A 12375-nucleotide genomic window follows, 5' to 3' on the forward strand; every position below is an offset into this window, starting at 1 on the left:
CCAAGAAACTTTCCTATTTCTCTTAGAAACAAAAACAAATTATGGCCACACTTCGCATAACCATCTCATAATCTAACTGTGCCCACCCCCCTCAAAACTCTTCTGAATACCCAGAAAGCCTGTCTACCAAAAATATTTACCTAAGGATAATTAAAAAATAAGCTTTGAGAAATTATACTCAGGTGACTTATGAACTGATAAAAGCAGTAATCTTAGCAGTACACTTATTAAAAATGTATATTTAAAAAATACGAGAAAAAATTATAGATATAATACACGACCGTCTTTGGGGGAAATATCATGCAGAGAGGGTCTCCCACAATGTAAGAAGATTAATGGTTGAACAGCGCAGAAGGACGGGACATGCGGAAAAAAAACACACAACACAGGCACTAACTCGCAACTGATTTTTATTAGGAGAAACTGCCCTTACAACTTTTTCTTTTCATAACTTTTTCTTTCCAGAAAAAAAACACACCAAACGTAAATGAAAAAAAATACACATCTACTCATCATACAAGTTAGGGAAAAATCACATCGCTGTGGTGCACAACCACTTGAAGTTAGAAAGATAAATGATGGTAGGAAGAAAAAAGGATGATCGTTTTAAAATTAGTTGCAAAGTTAGATTAGATTAAATTTCGCATGCAGTTGCACCGCAGCGATGTGCTGTGTTTTTTGAACGTCGTGTATGATGAGTAGTATCATTGCGCCTTGTTCTTTTATATTTGATGTTTGATGTGTTTTTCGCGGAAAGGAAACTTTATAAGTGCAGTTGATCCGAACAAAAATAGTTGCGAGGCAGCGCCTATGTTGCGTGTCTCTCTTTTATGTGTCCTATCTTTCTGCATTGTTTGACAATGTATCATTACCAACTCTCCCGAATCGCAGCTTTAAGTATCACAGAAAGATTGTCCAAATCAAAATATCACAACTGAAATCAGCCAAAATACAAAATAGTATACGTTTTCTGTATGCAAACGGCCTAATGAGCAAATTATTATCTCAATAGAGAACTACAGAGATAGGTGATATCCCTGGTAACTGTGCTAAAATTGTGTCAAATACTAGCTCGTTGAGCAACACTACACTAAGCAGTCAGGATAGCCATGGTAAAATATGAGAAGGCTAAAGCTCCTCTAACAAAGTTTTGCCCCACAGGAGCTGCTAAAGTGGACTAAATTTAGTTTAAGGCATCACCCTCAGCCTGGAGAACTGCATTTAGGTCGTCAATAATGAAGCACATTATATAGTGAGGATCACTATCAATGAAACTTTAAAAATCCCGTATTGCACTTCTTATCCAGTGCCCAAAGCTGCCTTCCAAAAGTCATATACATGCTGGAGAGTGCAATACTTAACAATTCTGGCTTGCTCTAGAGCTTCTCAAGCAGCATTACATCAAAACCCCTATACCTTTCCCGCACTATTAACCTGAAATATTATTTTTGATGCCTGTTGCTATAGAGTAGTGTAAAGGTAGGTCTTAACTGTGCACCTCCAATTTTGATAACCTGCTGCCACTTAGCAGAAGGACCGGTCTCACCTTGAGAACACTGCTTCAGAGTGCACATTTTAAGTCGCTTCTACCTTTGCAGCATAGGCACCATAGGCCAACAAAGCAACTCGTAATGATCCCTTAACTAGAAGGCTACCATCTAATTTTAGTTTTTAGTAATTGGTGTGCACGGCTTGACAGCTCTACGCAAAGGCTGCTACATACTGTACAGTGTGCTGGTGAAGAAGCTTAAAAGACTTGCAGGAACATTGACACCTACTAATGCGCACTCTTAACGAGATCGAAGGCCACGATAATTATAGTTTTCCTTCTATGGTTTTCCTCACACAATTCGTAACACGCTGCTTGTGTACAAATCGATACAGCTAACTTAAATGTCTATAGACACCATAAATTTGCTTGCGCGCTTCTTTCTTTGAAATGATGCGTTAGACATTAGTAATCAGAGACCAATCCCTGGTATTCCTGCGTTACCGCCAAATCATTTATGATCGAAATTTTTCTTGATGCTGTTTCAGTTTCAACAACCGAACAAGAGCTGTGACATGAAGGGGTGGTCTAAATATCCTGAAGCATAAAAAAATTTAAATACAATCACTACAACCACATCCAACACAAAAACCTCACAGCAATACGTTCGTGAAGCAGGCATTTAGCTACTAATGTGATCTCCTTTTCCCTGCTCCCATTCTACCATGAACTTTATAAAGATTACTCAACCATCTTATGGTATAGTTTTAATTCACTACAATGCTTTGGGCAACCCGCTTCAAGAAACGAAATGTGCGAAGCATGTACCTTGCCATGTACGTTAGGGACGACTTTAGCGAAATGATTCAAAAGCTCCCCTGCATACTGCGCTTCACTTTTTGTGCCATTAGGCATTGAAAGAATAATAACACTGAATGGAAATCTATAAAATTTTCATACATCTCTGACAGAAGATCTGATTATAGCAGCGCGCGCAACCTTATAGCAAGAAGAAAGCAATCTCTGTGGGCTTCCGTCAATCCACATGTGAGAGACTACGCGGTCTTCTGTTAAATTCACAAAGAACAAACTGTACGTCTTTGACATTTCTCTCTGAGAGTTCCATGCAAACTTTGCTCCCAAGCTTTAAAGCTTTCAGGCTACAGAACCACAACACAAGCAATTTGTGTCCCGCACCTAGGTGAGCGAAGTCCGTGTAATCTAACTGGACATCCCTCACAAGATCTTTTGGCTGCCCCTCTACAATACTTCAACCAGTATGACACTGCACCTGCGCCCAAAGTGGTGCTGGAGGACTGTCCAATATCGGCTGTTCAGTGGCTTCTGGTGGGCAGCTGACTAGATCGGCAATACAATCTCAGCAACTGATCAGGCAGCGAGCATGTGCCAGGCTGCTTGGCTGAAGGCTGGCATCAAGGGTCGGTCCAAACTTCAGCCCTGACGTAAAGCCAGCCGTCCCTCAAATAGATTAACACAAACAGAATGCCCGATGTGGAGCCTACATGCACCTCCAGGCTACTTTTGCAACGGCATCTAAACACTGCGCTTTGGTTCCATTCATAACTGTTACGATACTTAAAGTTCTTTTCGTGGTTTAACATTTTCGTGAAAAACATTTTTTTTCCAGCGCTATTATCAACCTCTTTCGGCTCGAAGCCACGATCACAGTTTTTGTGGTTATGGCTCAAGATTAGATGCAGAAAGGCATCCATGCGCCCACCCGCCGGAGAAGCGCGCTCGCTTCCGCATGTGCTGCTTTCTCGAATTGTTTCGAGAACTCGACGCCATTGTGCTTCAAGGTGAGTCTGTGCCTGAAAAGAAATAGCGTTTTTGTGCCTGGGAGATAAATGAGCTAGTCAGCCATACTAGGGATTCTGATTTTGTTTGTTCTTATCGGTTTTAAAACACTCTGGGATGTTGCAACCATGGCGGATCGCCCGTGGGCGTCCGTGCGCCTCTTGCTTTATTAAGACGCACTTCCTTTATTAAAGCGCATTATCTTTTCGAACGGCAGCAGCGGTGACATATTACATGTCACCGCTTTGAGGGGGTGGCAGTTGTGTACTTAGACTTAGGCGCGCCAGCCAGCATCAGGTGGTACCGGTTTGGGCGCAGAGCAGATGTGTTTTCTATGACGGCTCCAGCTGCTTGTGTGACATTAGACGATGCAGCGTTGCGCACAAAAACATGGATGTGTTTCCCAGTGCATAGGTGCATTGGATAGGCAGGCGTCGTTGAGTAGTTTGTGCTATCGTGCTGCAGTTCTGCCGCAAAGTGTACCCGCAGCTTTGGGGCCAAGCTTGGGGAGTTCGTGTGGCGTGCTGTCCAATACTTCCGCTTCTACTTTGGGCTCATCACATCTGAGTGTGAATAGCTTTTTGTGCGTAACTTTCACTCTGTCGTGATTTGAAATACAGGTTGCACATCATCACAATTTGAATTAGCGAGCATTGAATTGATACTAAGTTCTTGCGGGCCGGTCGCCCAGAACCGCTTCAGGTATACACATTGTTATCACTACCTAGGTGCCTTTAAACACGATGCGCTTGCAGGGTGCAAGTCTAGCTGACTCAAGCCACTGAATTAAGCCTTTTCTCTTCTGTATGGAGGCAGAATTTTGAGGTAAATTTGCGCTTGCTAGGTTTATAAAAAGCTCCCTTGATAGCGCTTTTACTAGTGCGTTTCACGGCAACCGTGAAGTCTTGTGTAAAGTTCAACCGGCATGAGTTGGTTAAACACTATATTGCCACCTAGTGTTGCCAGGTGGCGCAAGCTGTCCGCGAAGACGATGAGGTTGCGATCGTGCTATCGCGGATCGGCCGCCATTACCGTCTCCTCTTGCCGACTCCAGCTGTTTAAGCGTCTCTCCGTGAGAACTCCGTGACAATTTGGTGGAGGTGCTGGGTACGAGTATCCCATGCAAGAAACCCCTCCAGGGAGCCGTGCCGCCAGCCCTGCGCCGATTGACACCCCGGTACACCGCTTCAGCCGGAGGCTGCAGGGACTTTCACCGGAGCTTGGACCACTCGCGACAGTCATGATACCAGCCACCGGTATTCTCACGCAAGCTGCCGGTGCTACACCTGCCCACTATACCTTGCAGACCCCGCGGGTTCCCAAGGCCTTCCACGGGGACCTTTTCGAAGACGTGGAGGACTGGTTCCTTCACTTCGAGCGTGTGGCTGCTTATAACCAGTGGGACGACGCCGCGAAACTAAGAAACGTCTACTTTAGCCTAGAGGATGGCGCCCGCACGTGGTTTGAGAACCGTGAGGAAGTTCTAACTTCCTGGCGAGAGTTTCGCCGTCGCCTGCTGGAGGCCTACACCAGCGCGGATCGCCGCGAAAGAGCGGAGCGGGCAATCCAGTCCCGCATGCAGCTACCGAACGAAAGCGTACAAATGTACGTCGAGGACATGACGCGGCTCTTCAGGAGAGCTGATCCTGCCATGCCTGAAGAGAAGAAACTTCGGCACTTAATGAGAGGCGTCAAAGAGCAGCTGTTCGCAGGCCTCGTGCGCAGCCCACCATCTACAGTTGCTGCATTTCTTTCGGAAGCCACAACGATGGAGAAGGTCCTGCAACAGCGTTGCGCCAGTTACGACCGGCCCGTGCATGCTGCTGCAGTCACATCATCGTTTGCCACCATCGGACAGCATCCTGATGATTTGCGGGAACTTATTCGCACAATCGTGCGTGAGGAGCTTCACAAATTTTGTAGCCCGTCGCAGCCTGCGCTCGGTTCCATCTCCGCTCTTGTACGAGAGGAGGTGCAACAGGCGTTCCGGGGCCCTGTTCCTGTGGTCGACGTACCACCTCTGCCTGGGGACTACCACCGTCCGACGTACGCCGAAGTTGCAAGGCGTCCGGCTCCCGCTTCGCCGCCACCAATTCACGCCACGCCTCAAGCCCCGCGGCCCTCTGTGCAACCGGTGCAGTACTTCGAGGATCGTCGAGCACCCCTCCGAAAGGCCGACGTTTGGCGTACACCTAACCGACAACCGCTCTGTTTTCACTGCGGAGAGCCAGGTCATCTTTATCGAAATTGTTATTACCGACGCATCGGCATCCAAGGCTTCCGCACCGACTCACCGAGACCCCGTCAAGGTGAACGGCCCCCTGAAATTGAAGAATTCCTTGCGGACCAGCGCAATCCATCCCGAGCGCAGCGGCAGTCGCGCTCACCCTCACCGAGGCGCTCTTCCCCGACACCTCCCGGCTTCTCGCGAGCGGCACCGGGCCGATCGCCAAGTCCTCGTCGGGAAAACTGAAACCCGCGACCTTCGGGGGCGAGGTCGCTGGGGGGCGCTGTGCTGAAGACCTCCCGTCGTCGCCGCTACAATCCGACAAAAACCCGCCGACGCCATCACCAGAGTTAAAAAACCGCGTTTCTTTAGAAATACCCGTTCTTATCGATGGTCGCAGAGTAAGCGCATTAGTTGATACCGGGGCCGATTATTCGATCTTAAGTGGACATCTGGCGACCATTCTGAAAAAAGTGATTACCCCTTGGCCTGGCGCGCACCTTCGAACTGCCGCCGGTCATCTGGTTACGCCCAAGGGTATGTGCACTGCTCGCGTTCAGATCAGCAAGTCCACGTTCGTCGTCAGCTGCATCGTCCTGGGCGAGTGTTCTCGGGACCTAATCCTCGGCATCGACTTTCTGCGGGAGTATGGAGCAATTATCGATCTGCGCAACTGAATCGTCATGTTTTCCACAGAGCAAGCCGCCGAACTCGACAACTCCTGCCAACGCAGTGTCGCACTTCGCGTTTTCGCCGACAGCGTCACACTACCGCCTCGTAGCAGTGTTTTGATTGAAGTCGCCTGTGCTGAGTTGCACGACGCTGAAGCAGTCGCCGAGGCTAATCATTCGCTCCTCCTGACTCAAGGCATCTGCGCCGCTCGAAGCTTACTAACAATTCGCGCTGGCCGGTCTGCGATCCTTGTTACAAATTTTTCTCCAGAGCACCGGCACCTTTTCTCTGGAACTGCGATCGCTACCGCTGAAGCGGTTGTGGATGTTCCGGTCTGCTTTGCGTTCGCGGCAGCGGCCCCTGACGACCAATCATCGCGCGCCACTGACGACCAATTTGTTCCGAATGTCGACATCAACTGCAACCTCCCCGAAGGAAAGCGCCTGGCCTTAGAGCACTTGCTATTGGAGTATAAACAGTGTTTCGCTTCTTCGTCGAAAGTTCGTCAAACGCCCCTAACGCAACACCGGATCATTACGTATGACGACACTCGCCCTATCCGCCAGCAGCCTTATCGTGTTTCCGCCAAAGAACGGGAAGTAATCCAGAAGCAAGTTCAGGAGATGATTGACGACGGTGTAGTTCAACCTTCCCAAAGCCCGTGGTCTTCGCCTGTTGTCCTTGTTAAAAAGAAGGATGGAACACTTCGATTCTGCGTGGACTACCGTAAATTAAACAATGTGACTAAAAAGGACGTCTACCCGTTGCCCCGCATTGATGACTCCCTGGACAGATTACGGCGTGCTAAGTACTTTTCATCCATTGACCTGAAGAGCGGTTATTGGCAAATTGAAGTGGATGAACGGGACCGCGAAAAAACTGCCTTCGTTACACCAGATGGCCTCTATGAATTCAAAGTGCTGCCTTTTGGCTTGTGCTCTGCGCCAGCGACGTTTCAACGGATGATGGACACTGTCCTCACCGGCCTCAAGTGGCAAAGTTGTCTTGTATACCTGGACGACGTTGTCGTTTTTTCAGAAACTTTTGAACAGCATCTCGTGCGCCTGCGAACTGTCCTCAGAGCCCTCCATTCCGCTGACCTTACGCTGAAGCCCCAGAAATGCCACTTCGGTTACACAGAGCTCAGGTTCCTCGGTCACGTTGTGAGCGCCGACGGAGTTCGACCCGACCCCGACAAGACAGCCGCCGTCGCCCATTTTCCTACTCCGACTGACAAGAAAGCTGTCCAGCGTTTTCTGGGTCTCTGTGCATATTACCGACGGTTTATTGCGGACTTCGCAAAGATTGCAGAGCCGTTGACGCGCCTCACCAGGAGCAACACCTCCTTCGTTTGGACAATAGACCAAGAGACGGCTTTCTCTTCGCTCCGCCAACGCCTTCAGACATCTCCCGTTCTTGCACACTTCGACGAAGAGGCCGACACCGAGATCCACACCGACGCCAGCAATATCGGTCTTGGAGCTGTCCTTGTCCAACACCAAGAGGGCATTGAGAGAGTTATAGCCTATGCTAGCCGTACTCTCTCCCGCGCCGAACGCAATTACTCTACGTCAGAGAAGGAATGCCTTGCTGTCGTATGGGCCACCATGAAATTTCGCCCTTACCTTTACGGCCGCGCATTCAAAGTCGTAACCGACCACCACTGCCTATGCTGGCTGGCTAATTTGCGAGACCCGTCTGGACGATTGGCCCGCTGGAGTTTACGGCTCCAAGAATTCGACATTACCATCGTATATAAGTCGGGCCGTAAACACGAATACGCCGACACGCTGTCGCGTGCACCACTCGACTCTTCCGGTCCCGAAATCGACGACGACAGCGGTTTCCTCGGTATACTTAATGCATCGGACATAATAGCCCGGCAGCGGGCTGACACGGACCTCCGACCGCTGATTGACAACCTTGAAGGTCACGCCATGCCTCTACCACGACACTTCGCTCGACGTCTCGGCTCTTTCTGTTTGCGCGAAGGTATCTTATACAAGAAGAACTCGAGAGGCCAAGAAAGAGCTTACCTTCTGGTACTTCCGGCCGATCTTCGCGCCGACATTTTATTGGCATGCCACGACGAGCCCACTTCAGGCCATCTGGGTTTTTCCCGGACGCTCGCCAGGATACGCAACATGTACTACTGGCCCGGACTCTCGGACGATGTCCAAAGGTACGTAAAAAGCTGCCGTGAATGCCAGCGCCGGAAGACGCCACCGCTTAAGCCGGCGGGTTTTCTCAAGCCCGTTACTACACCCCGCTCTCCGTTCGATCAAATAGGAATGGACCTTCTCGGTCCTTTTCCGTTGTCACTCTCAGGAAACAAGTGGATCATAGTCGCTACTATTTGACTCGCTACGCCGAGACCAAGGCGATACCCTGTGCCACAGCTTCAGAGGTCGCCGACTTTTTCATGCAAAACATCGTCTTGCGGCACGGAGCCCCTTCGTGCGTTATTACCGACAGAGGCACAGCGTTTACAGCGCAGCTAATCGACCATATATTTACGTTGAGCTGCACTAGCCATCGCAAGACCACAGCTTATCCGCAGAGCAATGGGCTAACCGAACGCTTAAACAAGGCCATTGCGGACATGCTGTCAATGTACGTAGACGTTCAGCACAAAACTTGGGATGAGGTGCTACCGTACGTCACATTTGCGTACAACACGGCCCTCCAGGAGACTACACGCTTTACTCCCTTTCGTCTTGTATATAGACGTGAAGTCCAGAGCATGCTTGACGCGATGCTACCATGCCTCGATGACGACCAACTCGCACCCGATGTTCATGAAATTGCCCAACGCGCTGAAGAAGCCCGTCAGCTTGCCCGCGTACACATCGGCCAGCAGCAGGGCACTGATGCGCGCCGTTACAACCTTCGACACCGACAGGTCGACTACAATCCCGGTGAACAAGTTTGGGTGTGGACACCTGTCCGCCGCCAGGGCTTGTCCGAGAAACTACTCTGCCGGTACTTTGGCCCCTATAAAGTGCTACGGCGTATCAGTGACGTTACCTATGAAGTGGTTCCCGACGGTGCCGCGCAACCGAGACGTCGACAGCCCAACAGCTCTGACATTGTGCACGTTGTGCGGCTTAAGCCGTACTATGCCCGATAACGGCTTAGCGGCCCTCCGTTGTGACTCTGTGTGTGCTCCGTTTTCCTCGCGTTCTTCTCTGTTTCCCTTCTGAACCTCAGCGCGCCTACGCTGCTGGCGGCACCACTGCGATGCCCTTCTTTTTCGGAGGGGGGAATAATGCCACCTAGTGTTGCCAGGTGGCGCAAGCTGTCCGCGAAGACGATGAGGTTGCGATCGTGCTATCGCGGATCGGCCGCCATTACCGTCTCCTCTTGCCGACTCCAGCTGTTGAAGCGTCTCTCCGTGAGAACTCCGTGACAATATATATATATATATATATATATATATATATATATATATATATATATATATATATATATATATATAGCAGGCCATTAAAACATGAAAACCATCTGCACCTGTCTTCAGCCTTTGATATCACAATGTTGGCTGCCAGCTCACGTCCGGCAGCTACTGTAGGACTCGTGACTACTGTGCGCATTACTGCACAGTTGAGTGCTTTGTCAGCTGCTGCATTTTTTTACTCCCATTCACGCTGCATGGGCGTTGAAGGAAAGGTTCCCTTACTTGCTTCAGACATGCACTATTGAGGCTCCCCTAGTTTAAAACGTATATATCGTTGTTTCGTTACCTAGGCTACTATGCAGATTTCTCATCAAAATATTTTATTTGCATCGTTCGTCACAAACTCTATTGTCGACGTGTTGGCATGATTTTCAAGCTGCGCCGGCCCCTTCCAATGTTTGCAATATAGGGTGCCAAAAACATGTGGGCGAATGTAGTGCAATTCTAGATCTTCACGGAGCCCAGCAGATGTATTTAAAATAGAAATAGCACCTATGCAAGTGCTGCTTATAATGACATTTTGATTTGGTTGCATGAATAGCGAGTAGATAGAGAGGAATTTTTTTACGGACCGTTTTGCAATCGCGAAAAGAAAGTTTCTTATTATTTATTGCCACTGAATTTAACTAAGGGCATTGACTACAGCAACCATCCAATGCCAGCATTTTCAGCGTTTTAATGTTATCTAGAAGGAAACCTACCAGTTATATCCGATGCTTCTCAATAGCAGTCCGTGTCATCGATTTCTAAGGTCAGGCTGGAACAGCGTAGTCATCTTCAGTCATGCCATGGTATAGCTTCGAGTAGAATAAAAAATATACAACCTTATATTGAAATAAAGGGGGCTATTATTCACCCTGCACTTGTAATTTACGTTGCTTCAGATATGTTATTCGGTAGGGAGTCTATTCTAATGGTAGGGAGTCTATTCTAATTGTACTCTTCAAGAGAAATGAGCTTGCTTTTCCTGATGCTTGGAACACGAACAGTATCAATGTGGCTGAGTGCTGCTTGCAAACGATCACTGTCATGTGTAAGCAGCAACATAGTGCCGTCTTAGGCAAGTATTTCCGATTGCTTTGGTGAGCATCTGTGGCCGCAGCACCGTGTACGTAGCCTCATTCTGTTATTTACCTTCATCAACTAGCAGAAGAGCACACGGCACAAGTGTCATACAATATAGAAATAAGCGAAGATTTAATTTAGAACACAAGTGTTGTAATGCTTCATCTCGTGAAAATAGATTGTTTTGTTGGTGTTATCTTCCTAGTCCGAAAGCCGTGCTATTTTAGAGCTGCGGTCGTGGCTGCCATCAAATTCTGGGGTTCTTTTTTCTGCACATACTCAGCTATTCTGGACCAAAGCATTTCTGAACTGGAAACCGTTTATGAACGCAATTTTTTACGTGTTTTTTTCTATTCGCATTTTTCTATAGTATTCTATGGCAGCCTTAACCATTTGATGCTATCGCTGGAGACATTTTAAAAGAAAGCTTTTGCTACATATTTGTATAATGGACCATTACCATCAAAGTTTCCGCGGCTGTGTCTAGCAATTTTCATATTTTCGAAATATTTGCCTAAGAAATTTCGACTTGGTGTGATCATTCTTTCCATCATCAAGGTATTTTGTAATGGCGAAAGTACTCGACTCGTTATTGCACTAATCGCCACAAAAATGTAGTCATTTCCATATTGCCTATCTAGCTTATTGAAAGACTAAGGCATGCAGGCTACATCATGAATTAGGGTTGACCAATCTCCAGAACCGGAGACTTTTATTCATGAACGGATATCTAAAAGCGCATATTTATTTCCAGGCTCTAAATGCGCGACTATCATGCAATGACAAAATTTAGAGTACTGAGACCTATATAATTTTAGTCGCATATTTCCTTTTCTTTAATTATGCTAAAATCATTCGAATACATTGTTCACCATGGTGGTTTTTTTTGGCTACAGCCACTAAATAATTAGTAACTAAATTTCTTCTCTCATACTGTTTTGTTTTATCACCCGAACGATGGCTTTGAGGGAAAAGGATATTTTAGTTGATGTGAGGCATAAAAAAAAGTGCAATATTGAATATAATCGCTGGTTAGTTTGTTCTCATTTCGGCTCTTCACGCTGGCTTTTCAAAGAATTTTAGTTAATTAAAACTACCAGACTCTTGAGTTATCCTTAAAAAATAGACCTGGTACAGTGCCTTTTCACTGGAGAGTGGGAATAAGCAAAAGGAGATCGCATTAGGAAGTAAATTCCTGCCTCATGACCGTATCTCCTGTTCACGACCATAGCTTTCGTTCGGTTGTTGAAACCGAAACCGGATCACGATTAAATTGAGTTATGAATAATTGAATGGTTACACTGGAAAACCAGGAAATAGTTCCTACATACTGATGTCTAAACATTCATTTAAAAGACGGAAACACAAGAGCAAGATTTTGGTGTCTGTAGACCTTTTAGTTAGTTGTATCAATATGTACTCGAGCAGAGTCGTTACTACTTGTGCCAGGATAGTATTACTATCATGGTATTTCATCTTTGTAAGAGTACACATTAGCAAGTGTTAGAAACTCAATGTTCCTGCAAGTCTGCTATGCTTCTTCCATCAGACACAGTAATCTCTGCAGCACCGATTGTGTACAGTTGTGAAACAGTGCACACCAATTGTTAAAACTGAGATTAGACAGTAGTCTTCTAGTTAAGGGAT

This window comes from Amblyomma americanum, chromosome 1, assembly GCF_052857255.1.
Source record: "Amblyomma americanum isolate KBUSLIRL-KWMA chromosome 1, ASM5285725v1, whole genome shotgun sequence".
NCBI classification, from domain to species: Eukaryota; Metazoa; Arthropoda; class Arachnida; order Ixodida; family Ixodidae; genus Amblyomma; species Amblyomma americanum.